We start from the raw sequence: 13,857 nt of genomic DNA, 5'->3' as shown, positions 1-13,857 counted from the left end.
GTGATCTCATGCTCAGTAGGCTCTCATCTAAGAGCATAGCAGGACTCTGACAGCCCAAGGGGTATGTGGTCTTTGGCATCTGGGATCTTAGAAAAAGGTAGGGAGTTCTTTTTCCCTGGTTCCATCAAATTCTCCAGGAAGTAATCCTGTTGGCCTGGTTGGAGTCGTGTGCTTATCACTGAACTAGTCATCATGTTCAAGAGAGTCAAATGCTCCTGTTTGCCTGGCCTAGTTCTTGCACCTACTCTTGGAGTGGGGTTGGAGTGGGAGTACTCCCACCAAACTGCATGCACTATGTGAGTTAGACATGGGTGGCTTTCCCAAAGGAAAATCGGAGTCCTGTTTACAAAGAAGAAGGGTAGGCCCTCTGGGCATGTAAAAATAATAAATTTTCACCTCTTCTTTCCTACTAGAATGTGAAGTCTTAAAACGGAGGGTTACCATGAAAATCAGAATAGGAATTAGGTCACGGCATCTTTGTATCTCTAGCACCTGCATGTACATAGCTGACCATCAGTAACCAAGGAAGGAAGAGAGGAAAGAAGGACTTGATCCATCTAGAATCCAGGTCAATATGATTTCTGTGACTTCTAGCTCAGTATTATTCCTAGGCCACTGTCTCTTATCTCCATTCCCATTTGATTTACACCATCTTTCCTCTTCACTATCAGTCCTCTTATAGGTCTGTCTGGTTTTCCTCCTTGCCCCCCTTCATACTTGAAGCTGTAGTATTGTCTAACCAAGTTGTAAATCGGAGCATGGCAACCCTCTGCTTCAAATCCCACATCCTTGACTGGCTCCTGCATTTTCAGCCTCATCTCCCCTGCTCCTACACCTTTTTATCCACACTGGATTTTTGCAGTACTTTAAATATGGTATGAGTTTCATCTTTGGGGCCTTCTTGCTACGTCCTCTGCTGACGTACCTCCTTCTCTTTATCTGTCTCTTCTTTTTTTTTAAATTTTTTGACACAGGATCTCACTCTGTTGAGTGAGACTGGAATGCAGTGGTGAGATCTGGGCTCATCTGCAGACTGGAATGCAGTGGTGAGATCTGGGCTCATTGCAACCTCTGCCCCCCAAGCCCATGCGATTCTCCCACCTCAGCCTCCCAAGTAGCTGAGACCACTGGTGCGTGCCATCATGCCTGGCTAATTTTTTGTATTTTTGTAGAGACAGGGTTTCAGCATGCTGCCCAGGCTGGTCTTGAAATCCTGAGCTCAAGCGATTCGCACACCTTGGGCTCACAAAGTGCTGGGATTACAGGCATGAGCCACCATGCCTGGCCTGTCCTTTCTTTCCTTGGCGAACTTCTGTTTTACCTGTTAGTAATAGCTCATATGCCATCTCCTGTAGGAAGCTTCCCTGACACCTCTACAAGTTGTCTGTGCTTCCTTTCTTGTACTTAATACCTTTATTAGCACTTAATCTCACTTAATTGTGTGTGTGTGTGTGTGTGTGTGTGTGTGTTTTTGAGATAGTCTTGCTGTGTCGTGTCCAGCCTGGAGTGCAGTGGTGCGATCTGAGCTCACTGCAATCTCTGCCTCCTGGGTTCAAGCAAGTGCGTCTGGCTAATTTTTGTATTTTTAGTAGAGACATGGTTTCACCATGTTGACCAGGCTGGTCTCGAACTCCTGACCTCAAGTGATTTGGTGTCCCAAAGTGCTAGGATTACAGGCTTGAGCCATCACATCCAGCATTAATCTCATTTAATTGTAATGAATTTTTTTGTGTGCTGACTTCCCTTATCCTCTGTACTTCGTTCAGTGCCTGGTACCTATCAGGTGCTGAATGAGCTTGCTTAAATGCATGCATGCAACAGCTAATTTGGAAAACCAGTTATATATAATAATACTGAGTTTAGTATGATATGAATTTTGCTTCTACACACATAGACACCTCCCCAGGGAGTGGGCATCTGGAAAGATTTGACAGATGTGTACAGAAATGTCATACCGCATAGTGATAGAGTGGGTGTTCTCTTTTGAACTTTCCCAGTTTTCCAAATTTTCTGCAGTGAATGTATATTCTTTTGCAGTCAGGCAAAAAATAATTTTTAAATGTTCCCTTAAGACAGGTAAACCCACAAAAATGCAATTAGTTCTGAAATGCTTACTAATATTTTCATAGCTATAAGCCTTCTAGTACATGATTACATGCATTGTCACAAAGCAGCTGCTGAGCCATTTCAGCTTTTGTAGTGTGAAAATGGTACAGGAAGAATGAGATACAAAAGGTTATCAGCCCACTGTGCTCTGAACCAGCCATCCGCTGAGGGATAAAAGGAAACCTAAATGCAAACAGAACAACCATCAAGCCTTCTCTGTTATCTTTTCAAGGCCCACAACAAACCCTGATACCAATATCGAACCACTCTAAGTGCACCTTCTTGTTTTTCTTTTCTTTTCTTTTCTTTTCTTTTCTTTCTTTCTTTCTTTCTTTTATTTTTTATTATTAGTATTATTTTTGAGACAGAGTCTCACTCTGTGGCCAGGCTGGAGTGCAGTGGTGTGATATCAGCTCACTGCAACCTCTGCCACCCAGGTTCAAGCGATTCTCCTGCCTCAGCCTCCCGAGTAGCTGGGATTACAGACACCTGCCACCACGCCTGACTAATTTTTGTAATTTTAGTAGAGATGGGGTTTCACCATGTTGGCCAGGCTGGTCTCGAATTCCTGACCTCAAGTCATCCACCTGCCTCAGCCTCCCAAAGTGCTGGGATTACAGGTGTGAGCCACTGCGCCTGGCCAAAGTACACCTTCGAAGAAGGCTTAGTATTTCAGTAAAACTTTAGTAAAAGTAAACCTCTTCTCTTAAAAGATGAAATGAAAATACTTTTTAATGACATGAATAAATAGAAAGTTCAGACCTGACACTGGGTTCCTTAAACAGGCCTTCACCACAAGAATGCCAATCCAGCTGCCAGTCATAAACACAGGAGTCTGTGCAGCTTGCGTTTTGGGTCTGTGGATTGACCCTTACAGCGTGCTAGGCTTTGTGCTACGTGTTTTATGCGTACTCTCATATGTAATCCTCACAACAGCCTCATTCATTCATTCCACAAATAGGTATTCAGCAACTACTCTTCTTCAGGCTTGAGGTACTTGAGGTAGGTATTATTTCTGTTGTAGAAATCAAGAGAGGAACCAGGCACAACTGTAAGTTCTACCTACTTGGGAGGCTGAGGCGAGAGGATCATTTGAGCCCAGGAATTAGAGTCCAGCCTGCATGTCATAACAAGGCCCCCTCTCTAAAAAAGGAGGAAATCAGGAGAGACTAGTTATCCGAGTAGAAGAGCTGGAGTTCAGCCCATATTTGTCTTACTCTGAATGCCCATGCTCTTTCTGTTATATTGTCCACCTCTTGGTCTACCGTGCTCCAATTCAAAACACCTTCAGAGAAGTTTTGCAGTTTCTTTTAATAAGACCATAGATAAAAGAAGCAAAACCAAACCACCAAAAGTCAAAGCAGAAAAGCAGAGAGAACCTCTGTTAGCTCATCATGGAATACAAGGAAGCAAGGACTTACATAGTCAGAAAACAGACTCTGGCTTCCAGAAATATGAATGCAGCCCCTCTTATCCAAAGAAAATGAGACTCTCCTCAGTAACCCCCTTGCTTTCATTGATTGTGTACTAGCTGTGTGCTAGGTTGTTCCGCTGCTATTTTAAGTGCATTACATGTATGGGCTCATTGAAATCTTGCTATACTCTTCTGAGACAGGTATTACTAAAACCCTATTTTAGAGATAAGGAAACCAAGGGACAGAGAAGTTTAAAAATTTGTTCAAGACTTATATATGCAGGATATGTTGGGACTAGGATTTAAGCCTGGGCTGTTGGCTTTTGGGTCTCTACTCTGAAGTCCTATACTGCTTCTCTCTTCCCTTGTGTTTCTTCATCCTTCTGAGATGACTCTGCTCTTGTCTCAATGGTTCCAGACCTCTGTCCCCATCCCAGCTCTCCCTGTGACCTCCAGCTCTCCACTTCCAACTGCCTATGGAGCGGCTCTACCTGAAAGTCTTCCAGCTACCTCTAACTCAACATGATTCATATTCATTAAGTTACTTACTCCATTAAACAAATGGATTTCACTCCCCAACTCTGTGCCAGGTAATGTTTTAGGCATTAGAAATGAAGTTGTGAAAACTAACAAGAGATTCATGTCTTCTTTGAGCTTATTTCTTGTGCGACAGGTGGTGTAGGAGCAAGCCATGTAGATACTTGTGGGAAGAATGTTCTGGGCCTACGGAATAGCAAAGCCTCTGAGGTATATTTGGCAGGAAAAGCACCCGAGGCCAACATATCTGGAACAGAGGGAGAGAGCTGGTGACAGCAGGGGAGACAGTCAGAGAGAGAGAGAGAGGGGCCCGGTTATATAGGAACTTACAGTTTGTAAGTTCTGTAAGAAGAACATTGGTGGTTACTCTGAGATGAGGAGGCATGACAGGGCTTGGAGCACAAGCATGACAGGATGTGACTTACATTTTAATAAGGATTCATTCAGAATCCTTATTCAGAGAAGGCTCCTCCCATTCAGCCTCTTCTCTAATGGTATCCCCTAGTCCCATTCTTAAAATTAGAAAGCTCACCACCCTCTACTTCTACCCATTGCTTTCTTCCCTCATTTAGTCACTGGGCTCCTGGTGGTTTTACCTCTTTAGAATCTCTCAAATTGTTTTTTCTTTTTCTATCCCACAGACACTACCTCAACTATGTAGGCCGCATTGATCACCTTCCACCTCCGCAGTTTTAGCATCCTCCTGATTAGCATTCCTCATGCCCTCCCCAGTGCCATCAGAACTGACTTGTACCTCCTTGTTTTGTAAATTTTGTTGAGTCTCCTTTCTTTCCAAGGTCAAGTTCAAATTCCTCAGCATATCCACCCTATGAGGCCATTGACTTTCTTGTTTTCTTTTTTTTGAGATAGAGTCTTGCTCTGTCGCCCAGGCTGGAGTGCAGTGGTGCAATCTTGGCTCACTGCAACCTCTGTCTCCCGGGTTCAAGCGATTCTTCTGCCTCAGCCTCCCGAATAGCTGGGACTACAGGTGCATGTCACCATGCCTGGCTAATTTTTGTATTTTTAGTAGAGATGGACATGGCGAGGCTGATCTCAAACTCCTGACCTCAAGTGATCTGCCTGCCTCGGCCTCCCAAAGGGCTGGGATTACAGGTGTGAACCACCATACCTGGCTGCCATTGACTTTCTGACCCTAAACTAACCTCTCTGGTGTAATCTCATTCCATGGCCTAAAATGGCACCCAACCATAAACTCTCGTCATAGGGAGTTCTTGGTTCCGCCCTGACTCTGCTGTGCCCTCTTATCCTTCCTTGCTTTTGTGCCCACTAGTACTCTCTTCCCTTTTCTGTCTGGTAAGCATCTACTCTTAAAGACTTTACTTAAACACTACATATTCTGTGAAGGCTTCAGAAAATCCCTTTTGTTCTAAAATGTATGCAAAATCTGACTGCTTCTCACCACCTCTGCTGCTTACACCGTGGCCAAAACTGCCATCATCTCTGTTGCAACAGCCTCCTGACTGGTTCTGCCTCCTTCCCCCGGTCTAGTTGATTTTAACACGGCATCCGGAGTGATCTTCTGAAAACATAAATCAGCTCGTTACACTTTCTTGCTCAAAGCCCTTGAATAGCTTCCCATCAGCCCAGGACCTGACATGCACCCACAAAGCTCTACATGCTTGGGTTCCTAACTGCTTCCCTCACCTCATTTCCTGCTCCTGCCCACTCCCCACCCTCCTCACACTTTTATTCCTATTCTGGCACTTTACTCTTCCTGGAATAAACCAAGCTCACTCCTGCCCCAAGGCCTTTGCAGTGAATGTTCCTTCAACCTGGAACTCTCTTATCTCCCCAGGCATCTGCAGAGATTGTATCCTTACTTCTTGCTTTCTTCTGCTCTCATGTCACTGTATCTAGAGGCCTTCCCTCACCACCCTGTGTAAAATACGCATACTTACCTCAGCACTCCCTATCCTACTTCCTTGGCTTTATTTTTCCCCATAGACTTATTATCATCTAAAATACCATCTATTTTATTTATTTATATGCTTATTGTGTGGCTCAGCATACTAGAACATGAGCTTCTAGAGAGAAAATAGACGTTTTGCTCTCTTCCATGTTCTCAGCACCCAAGTGCTTTGCAAAGAGTAAGTGTTCAATACATATGTATTCAGTACCTAAGGGTTTTCCAGCTTTTCCTTCCTAATTATTCTCCGCTCCCATAGCAGTATACTCACACTTCTATTGTAGTAGGTTCTTCTGTTTTTGTTTCCATTTCAGTCTATACTGTTAAATTATGAGATGCTGTCAAATAGGACCTATCTTCTTTCAATCCTTATATGTCTGGCACTTTATACAGTACCTGGTACATAGCAAGTATTTGGGAAATATTAAGTAAACAAAATGAAATGAAGTATTGAATGAATGAATGAATGAATGAACGAGAATCTCTGTGTCATTTTGTAGCAAAGCACATGTTACCTCAAGTCTTGTGATAGCTGTGGCAGAGTCTGAACAGTGACTCCAGAAGTGTATCCCTTCTGGGGCTCTAGTTTGCATCATGCAGACAGAGTCTGGGTCAGATGAGTGTTTAGCCCATTAGTCATCAGACAGCTGCCAAGTTGCAAGGATTTTACAACAAAAATTGTATAGAAAATGAGTGATAGGGTGCGAATTGCTGAGTGCAAAATAGAGTTAGGAGCAAAATCTATTAACAGCTAGATTAGAAATACGCTCCTCTAAAATCAGAATATTCTGGCACTTTTAAGTGAAGGGCATTTCCCAAGTCACTTGAAGATTAAAAATTTTTTTTCTCTCTACCCAAGGTTGAGTTCCACTGGGCTTCATTTAAGTGAGCCCCTGGTAAACTGGTATCTTACTCATTTAAAACCATGTCTGACTTCTCTGTCTGATGAAATCTTTCAGAAGCATCTCTTGATATGGGAGGAAAAGGTAGAATTTTTATATAATGGCTTAAAATAGAAAATGAAGCCTGATCTCCAGAGAGCTTAGCTTTCCACATCTTTCAGCCTTTGACAAAGGCCTGGCATGCTGGCATTTTATATCTAAAATACCTTTCCAAATACTTATTAAACTATATAATCATCATTTATGCCACAGGATCATTTGTGGATCTCAAGAAATACAGTATGTGACCAGACAACTACTAATATAAATTTCATGACTCATTGGAAAAAACTCTAATGGGATTAAATGAAAAAAAGTCTAGCATATTTGAAAATCTGCCAACAGCTGTTCCAAATTATTTGTGATATCTGATGTTCTACATGTACCTGTCCAAAATGGAAAGTGAACTTATTTGTTTGACAGAATGAATTAATATTAAGTTACTTAATGTTCACTTATTCTCCAAAGTTACTTGTTCTTTTTTTTTTTTTAAAGAAAAATTGAACAAATGCTACATAGTACGTTTATGTGTCAGGCACTAATTTAATTACTTTATAAACAATAAAAGAGGGCATTTAGGTTGGGATTTTTTTTTCTCTTACATTTTCTTTGAGACAGTGACAAAATTAGCCAATTATTATTATTTGTTTTCACTGTGGCACAGTGAAAATTCCTCAGTCTTGAACAACAGATTTAAATAGTACCAGAAGTTCTGTTGAAGATTTTTGACCATTTAGAGCCATCAGAAAGAATCTCTTGGCAAATATAAGAAATGTCATGAAAATTCAGAAGTTTTTTAGTGCAGCATCTTCGCTCTGATTTTTTTGATTAAAAATATTTTACACTTATTTTGGGAAATTTGAAAATAATATAGATGTCTAAAGAAGAAAATTAAAATAATGCTGAAGTACGTTACTCAGGGATAACCACCATAAACTTTTGGCTATCTTTTTCTCCAAGTTTTTTTTTTTTTCTGTGAGCCTTTACAGTAACGTACTGTTTTTCTTTTAATGAAACCGAGATCCTCTTGTCTGACTATCCTGTTACTAACTTCTTCTATGACTGTAGTTTCCTACTGACTTTCAAACAGTTAAGTTTGTTACTTTAATATTCCATCACGTGGTTGTAGCATTTTCCCTTCTAATCCCTTCTTGGGCATTTCGGTGATTTTCAGTTTTTAATTATTATCAATAACAGTGTGATGGATATTCTTATAATCTTGTGTGTTTAATAACTTCCTTATGACAAATTCCTAAAAGTAGAATAACTGCATGAAAAGACACGGGCATATTTAGGTTCTGAAAGATCTTGTCCAATTGGCCTTAAGCAACGTTGTAATAATTTGCATTCCTAATTGCTCGCTATCAGAATATTGAATTTTGTCATTATCAACAATATGTATTACTATTATAAAATGTTTTAATGCAAATTTGATAGACAGTAACTAATTTAAGTATAATATAATACCAATTATATATTTTCCTACTTTGATACAGTTAATATTTATTTATGTATCTATCTTTGAGATGGGGTCTCACTCTGTGGCCCAGGCTTAGGCTTACTGCAGCTTCCACCTCCTGGGCTCAAGCCATCCTTCCACCTCAGTCCCCCAAGTAGCTGGAACCAGAAGTGCATGTCACCACACCCGGATAATTTTTTTGTATTGTTAGTAGAGAGGGGGTTTCACCTTGTTGCCCAGGCTAGTCTGGAGCTCCTGAGCTCAAGCAATACACCTGCCTGAGCCTCCCAAAGTGCTGGGATTACAGGTGTGAGCCACCGCGCCCAGGCAGTTAATTTTTTTATGTGCTAAGAGGCTTCTCTATTAATTTGCTTGTGAATGTGTGTGTGTGTGTGTGTGGATTTAAATTTTTAATGGTTCTGCATTAATGGTTCTACGTTCCTGCCGTATGGGTTGTACTTTTGTTTCCAGTTTGTTTGCCTTTTATTTTTATGATTTATTTTATACAAAAATTTAAAATTTCAGATATTCACACCTATCAATCTTCTTTTTTAAAAAGTTTATTGATTAACTGTATATGTGTATAATTTACATACCATAAAATGCACCTTTTAAAATTGTATAATTCATTGATTTTGGTAAATTTCCAGAGGCATACAACCATCATCACAGTAGTTTTAGAACATTTTTAGCACCCCAAAAAGATCTCTCATGCCTCTTTACATTTAGTTTTCTTTCCTACCCCAGCCAAGATCTCCACTCATCTGCTTCAGTCTTTTAAAGCTTTTATTCTTAGAAAGGAGTCTTGAGCACTTATGTGGAACCAAGTGCTGTGGCTATAACGGGTACTAATGCTATTTTCTTGTTCTTTTTTTTTTTTGAGACGGAGTCTCACTCTGTCACCCAGGCTGGAGTGCAGTGGTGCGATCTGGGCTTACTGCGACCTCTACCTCCCGGGTTCAAGTGATTCTCCTGCTTCAGCCTCCTGAGTAGCTGGGATTACAGATGCCTGCCACCACACCCAGCTAATTTTTGTATTTTTAGTAGAAACGGGGTTTTACCTTGTTGGCCAGGCTGGTCTCGAGCTCCTGACATAAGGTGATCCACCTGCCTCAGCCTCCCAAAGTGCTGGGATTACAGGCGTAAGCCACTGCTCCTGGCCACTAATACTGTCTTCTTTTAGGAGCTTGTGATCTTACAGGACAGAATATTAAACAAATAATAGTTTAAATAAATATAGTTACAAATAGATAAGTGCTATGAAAGAGAAGTAAAGTGTGTGGAGTGATAACAGAGGGCACCTATTTGAGGGTGGAGATTCAGGAAAGGTTTCTATGAGAAAATGACCCAGGGATGGGAAGGACCATCCAGGTGTGGAGTTGGGGGAAGAGCCTTGGGAAAGTACTTAAGAGCTGGACACTTGAGGACTGCAGGAATAGAAGCACTTATGGTCAGAGAGAAAAGGGACATGATCTAAGTGGAAAAAAATGGAATATTTTCCCATGCCATTATTTTCTTTTTATGCTGTTTTTTATATCAAGGTATTTACAGATGATATTTATGTGGTTTTATGGTTTTCCTGGTCCATAGGGTTATAATTTCCCTGTATTAAATAGATCTTATATAGTGTTGAGACCCAGTGTATGTTGAACAAGGGCAGCAAGACTTCAATGGGGGGAGGGCAGGCGCTTGTGCATATGAGTGCATTATTTTCAGTGTTCCTTTCTTAGTCCCAGAGGGGAGTGTGTTCAGAAACAGAGTTCTTTGGAATTACCATACTTTTCTTTATTATTTTATACTAAAGACCATTCAGAGAGTACTGGAGGTGTTAAGACAGTGTGAAGAAATTACCTTCTTCATCACTTCTTCATCATTGCTTTGAGTATACTGGGGCCTCAGAGACTTGCTTAGAAAGTAACCAGTATAGTGATAGAATTAGAGTTACTGTTCATGGCTCCAGAATATTTGGTCTCTGCCTACAGGATTGCATTGCTTTCTTCATAAGCTATGTAAATAGAAAGTACGATATCACTGTTTCTGTTTTCCAATGGGGATAACTGAAATATGGAAACTCTAAATCCTTAGTGGATCCCTGACAGTCTCAATGACAGTCCATAGTGGTATGCCACGTGACTCCTCTCTTTGTCACTTTCAGTTCATGGTCAACACCTCAGATAGGCATTTTGAGAAGCAGAGCAGTCCTACCACACTTACCTAGTAAAGTCATTTTTTCACATTCAAACTTGACTCATTGATTTTTCTTACATGTACTTCCTCCCACTTTCTTCATGTCTTCTATAATATCTCCTGCACTCTGCCTCAGTCAGAACAGGCTGGATTATGATATAGTAACTGATAACTCTCAAATCTCAGTGGCTCCACACAATGATATTTCTTGTCCATTTTATGTATCATTTGTGGGTTGGCACAGAGTCACTACCCATTAAAGTAGCTCAGAGTTCCAAGCAGCCACCAGCTGGTTGCTGTGGCAGAGGGGTGCAGAGTATGCTGGAGGGTCTTGCAGTGACAATGACATGTTCCAGGCTGGAAGGATGACCATCATTTTTCACTGGACAGAAGTAATCCCATGTTTCATCCATCATGAGGGGGCCAGGAAGTATAATTTTATACTGGGCCCAAAAAGCTGGGTAGCAGGGGAGGAATCCAGAACTATTTAGCAAACAGCTCTAATGACCAGCATGCATTCTTAGCTAGTGATTCACGTTAACTTCACTGAGAAAGTCAGAGCTTTCTGTAACCACCACCCCTCCAAAAGAAACCCTAGAACTTACTCATCTGCCCACTATTATTACATTTATCATCCTATCTGAATTCATACCTTCTTCCTCCTTCTAGCCTATTCCAGTATAAGAAGTATCTTCTCTCCTATCCAAATATTTTTGATCACATACTGCTATCAGTAGATAAGCACATACAGTGATGTCCTAGACAATGTTTAACAAGTGGCCTGTAGGGGAAGAGAACCAGCCTTGATTTTTAGTGTTTTTTGATTTCCGCAGTGTAAATACTCTCACTGTGGACAGTTTCAAGCACCATCATGGTGTTACTGAATGCCTGATTGGAAAGAGATGTACACAGTGAGCTCTCATGAGCCGGTGTGGCGTGACTCCAGCACACCACCGGTAGTATGCTGGTAGTAGTACTTATGTACTTGTGTCTGTTTTAGAATAATATTCATATTAAACCTATTTGTGTGTGTGTGTGTATATGCATACATATTTTAAGAATGCTTGATTTCTTTTATTTTATATTAAAAACAAAGCAGTTCTATCTCTCCATTGTGCCCCACCACTCTACCAGATTGCCTTACAAATCCCTATATACCTGACTTGGGGGCTACTGCTCTAGACACTCAAGGTCTCCACTTCTTTGGTTATTCACTCTCTCTGCGTCATCAGCCTCTTTCTCTTGTATCATTCTTGTGAGTGTACTGAGAAACTCTAGTATTCTCTGGCATCTTCCATCATTAGAGATTGTCGCTTAGTCTAGTCTTCTCCTTTATCAAAAGCTCCATTTTTCTACTCCCCTTCATAGCAGAACCATTCAGAGACATCTCTACATGCCATTTCACTTCCCCCTTTTTCATTCTGTCTTCGCCTACTCCAATCTGACTTCCACCCCCAGCTCTCTACTGAGATTGCTCTTGTCATTGCCATAAGTGATTTCCATGCTGCCAAATCCACTGGATCATCTGGCATCATCTCACTTGGCCCCTCAGTGTCAGGTGACATAGTTGACTACCCCATCCTTCTGGAAATGCTCTCCTCTTGTAGCTTCTGCATTAATACACTCTGCTGGTTTTCTGCTGGTTCTCCTTTGTTGAGGCTTCTGCTGTGACTCAGGAAATAGCTTTGGTCTCCTTTTGATATTTGTACTATTTCCCTAGGTGATCTCATTCATTTCTAGGCCTTTAAAACCAAGCTGTGTGCTGATCACTCCCACATTGCGTTCCTCTGCCCTCCTTTCTCTTCTGAGCTCCAGATGTGCACATCTAATTCCCCCCATATTTTCACCTGGAGGTTTCATAGGTGTCTTCAAGACTGCAGCTCCAGAGTGAACGCTTCATTTCCCCCTTCTTTCTACTATTTCTTTTTTTTCAGTTTTCCTTATTTCTCAAAATAGCAAATTACTTATTTAGTTGTTAAATCCAGAAATCTGGAATGTATCCTTAACTTCTGTCCTGAGCAACAGGGAGAAACCCCGTCTCTACTAAAAATACAAAATTAGCCGGGTGTGGTGGTGCATGCCTGTCATCTCAGCTACTCAGGAGGCTGAGGCAGGAGAATCACTTGAACCCGGCAGGCGCAGGTTGCAGTGAGCCGAGATCACGTCATTGCACTCTAGCCTGGGCAACAAGAGTGAAACGCCATCTCAAGAAAAACCAAAAACCCCAAAAGACTTCTATCTTTTTTTATCCCTTACATGTAATTCATAAACACATCCTTTTGTTCTACCTACAACATATGTATTTCATCTGTCCACTTATCTCTGCCTCTATTTTAGTCCAGACTATCATCACTTTCCTCCCAGATGATTGTAATAGCACATTCCACGCTCACATGTGCCTATTTCCAATCCATGCCTGATATTATAACCAAGAGCGATTTGTATAAGATGTAAATCAAGTTATTTTTCTCCCTTCTACATCCTCCAGTACATCTAGAGTTAGCTCCAGATTCCTTACCATGACCTCTAAGGCTGTGTGTGATCTGGCCTCCGCCTTCCTCTGCCTCCTCATTGCACGTCACTCTGTCTTTGGCTCTTGTGCTCTAGTAAAACAAGCCTTTTTTTTGGTCCCTAGAATAGATTGGTCTTTTTCCTGAGTGCCTTTGGCTTCTTTGGTCTCTCTTTCTGGGAAGCATTTTCTCTGACTTGTCATATTTCTGGTACCTTCTTTTCCTGACGATCTCAGCTTAAATCCCGTCTCCTTAGAGAATTCTTCCTGCTCTAATAAGATTTCCTACTGGTTTGTTTCTGTCTTAGTACTTAACACAATTTGGGGTTGCTTTTCTTTATTTATTTACTTGATTTGGTAGAAAGCTTTGTGAGAGCAGGGACCTTATTTCCACCTGGTGGTAGATGCTCAATAAACAGATGTTGCATGAAAAAAAAAAAATGTATGGAAGAGTACTGGACTTGCCCTGTCTATCATATGAATGGTAATTACTGAATGAAGACAGAGAAGGAAGGTATCTTAACAATGGTGTGCAGCACAATACAGGGAGGACAGGTTAATGTGTTGATCACGTCTGACTGTTTCTTTAAGACAGCCTAAAACTAGGAAGGAACAGATCCGATCAAACGTTACAGAGGTAAATGTAAAATTCTGTGATTTGGTTACAAATAAATCAGTTGCATTGTACAGAATCAGGAAACTCCAGCCTGACACCGATTCACATGCCAGGTCCTAAGGCAAGTGGTAGCCGAAAAGCTAATGCAGCCCTAACCTACA

At 41.2% G+C, this 13,857-nt stretch overlaps 1 protein-coding gene across 1 annotated transcript in view; it reads left to right on the top strand.

Moving 5' to 3' along the window:
- Positions 1 to 13,857, top strand: part of FTO (FTO alpha-ketoglutarate dependent dioxygenase) — a 415,105-nt gene that overhangs the window by 112,014 nt on the left and 289,234 nt on the right.

This window comes from Rhinopithecus bieti, unplaced genomic scaffold, assembly GCF_001698545.2.
Source record: "Rhinopithecus bieti isolate Rb0 unplaced genomic scaffold, ASM169854v2 scaffold_8911, whole genome shotgun sequence".
In the NCBI taxonomy this organism is placed as follows: Eukaryota; Metazoa; Chordata; class Mammalia; order Primates; family Cercopithecidae; genus Rhinopithecus; species Rhinopithecus bieti.
Note: the sequence above shows the minus strand (reverse complement) of the source record. Positions and strands in the feature narration are given on the sequence as shown.